We start from the raw sequence: 2,290 nt of genomic DNA, 5'->3' as shown, positions 1-2,290 counted from the left end.
TAACGATGAATCGATTCAGCGCAGGACTTTGTTTCACAACAGCGATGAAATAACAGTCTCCATTCGGTTCCAGTAAAAATTCAACTTGCCTGGAACGTAAACCAAGCGTTGAGCTGTTTGCGATTTTTCGGCAGGGGAGGCGAGCACCATCATGACAGCAGAGAGACTTCACAATATTCACCACAGTTAATTCCCCTGGAACATCAACGCAGCGGGGATTTTAACAATGCTGCAGCGGTGGAGTTGACCAGCTGAAATGGCAGTGGTGGGATTCAAACCCACGCCCCTTTCAGGACGGGAACCTGGATCCAGCGCCTTAGACCGCTCGGCCACTCTACCAGGCAGCGCTGCAGCGCATTTACTTGCATTTCGAATTGTGCTCCTGCATAACCACACATGCTAAGTCAAATGAAAAGGGTTCCATGATCCCTCTCCGACTCGCACAGCTGCTGGGATGTGCCCAGCTACAATGACAATTTCGCAGCAGATCATGAAAGCCCATCAATCCAGACAAAAATCAATGGTAAGCTGAGTCTATCTTCTCAGACTCTTTTCAACCAGAAATGTATCTTTGACTGCGTGAGAATATATGTTCGGTTATGATTTGGTCAAATCACCATGAGCTGCTTGACATTACTTCAATTTCGATTCTTGCTTTGCTGAATGATTTCACCGATTGCTCGAAACAGGACAACTTTCACGTTTACACGGAACACGAAACACACCGGACTACAGGGAAAATGCACAAAGCTGAGCAGGCCGTGTTCCACATTATACCGTGCAGCATCGTTTCAGTCACTGTGTCTGTTTTGCAGAATAAGAGTCCCAAAGAATGTTCTCCATCCTAAAACCGGAGGTAGCATTACAATCCGAGAACGACAGATCACATTGGGAGGATGCTGTGACCTCGGGGCCAGTTCGAGATGCCACTTTCCTTGCCTTTTACCTTAACCGTGCAATTGGCTGCAGGGATGTTCATACCTGGACATGAGCCACATGGATACCAACTGAGTTGGAAACCTGTGTGCGAATCGAAGAGAAGCGACTCAATAAATTTTGCTAAATTCCATGGTGCTTATTAGAAATGCAGTTTCTGTTCACGTCAATTTAAAAGGCAGTTTCTGAACATAGTAACAGAAGGTCCTACTCACCCCACCCCCACTGCGGAAGAGCTGCTAACTGCCCTTGAGTGCTTTTTGTTCTCGATGTGAAGAGCTCTCCCGCATGAGTCACCTTCACGACTCTTGTTGCTGAGTGACTCACAAAGAAGGAGTTTCACCAGAGCTGCAACTGCCTCACTTTCCCACTCGCCCTCCCGTTTACATTTTCCTGCTCGTCAGTGATTTAAAGAAAACCAAAAGGTTGTGATGTCATTCTGTAGCCTCTCTGTCAATTCCTCCGTTTCAGTTCCAACTTGGCTTCGATCTCGGGGCTCACCTTAATACTAGCGACGCTATGAAATCACAAGTCCAGAGGTTCCTCTGAGAGTGTAATTTCTTTCATTGCTGTTGCTGATTGAATGAGTCACTATAACGTGCGAACTGATCCAAACCATGATTCAGCACCTCTGCTGCCAATTCTCGCACGTTGAATAACGACAGGCAGCTTCCAAATGAGGCCTTGCAGAGACGACTTTGGGGTACATTTGTCAGACAGACCAGTTGAGGAATCCGTGGTGCACTGTGACACCAGCTCATCAGCTTCTTCCCTGTCTTTGAACCGGCCCGCCTGCGCAAGGAATGCAAATGCGGTACTGCTTTTTGTGGAAGATTCAGAACGCGGTAACTACACTCTGAAACAGAATGGCATATGATCAGACCCAGCTTGGAGAAAACCTTTACAATGCTTTGCAAACGAATTTAATGGAATTGCATTACATTTCACAAAGAGAGCAGATTTGTTCGAGCGATTTCGAAGGCAGGTTTGCAGATGGGAAAGCAAGCAAGAAAGCTGCGTTCTTGTCCGTGTAAAAGGCTGCAATTGAAGAACAAAGCAGTTTCTGCCCAGTTTCGGACTGGGGACCGTTCGCGTGTTAGGCGAATGTGATGACCACTACACTACAGAAACAAGCCTATACCAGCCGCGCTGCGGCTCTGTGGCATCCAGCACTGAAAGTTGAAGCCATTCTACGTTTCACCTTTCTTTTTCCAATAGCGCGTTGTTGTCCAGGGTAATTGACATCTTGAAAATTTTTTAAAAAACAAACGTGAAATTGGTGACAAAATATAGACAAGGATGTGGTCAATGTTCGGACTGTAGAGTGAGGTGGAATAGGCTGGGACAACTTTCC

At 46.6% G+C, this 2,290-nt stretch overlaps 1 non-coding gene across 1 annotated transcript; it reads right to left on the bottom strand.

The window, feature by feature from the left end:
• Nucleotides 1–1,994: 1,994 nt before the first annotated feature.
• Nucleotides 1,995–2,067, bottom strand: trnav-aac (transfer RNA valine (anticodon AAC)). The gene has a single exon. It is a non-coding gene; the product is annotated as a tRNA-Val (tRNA).
• Nucleotides 2,068–2,290: the final 223 nt, after the last annotated feature.

Source organism: Hemiscyllium ocellatum, unplaced genomic scaffold (genome assembly GCF_020745735.1).
Source record: "Hemiscyllium ocellatum isolate sHemOce1 unplaced genomic scaffold, sHemOce1.pat.X.cur. scaffold_427_pat_ctg1, whole genome shotgun sequence".
NCBI classification, from domain to species: domain Eukaryota; kingdom Metazoa; phylum Chordata; class Chondrichthyes; order Orectolobiformes; family Hemiscylliidae; genus Hemiscyllium; species Hemiscyllium ocellatum.
The sequence above is the reverse complement of the archived record's forward strand: the minus strand, read 5'-3'. Positions and strand labels throughout refer to the sequence as shown.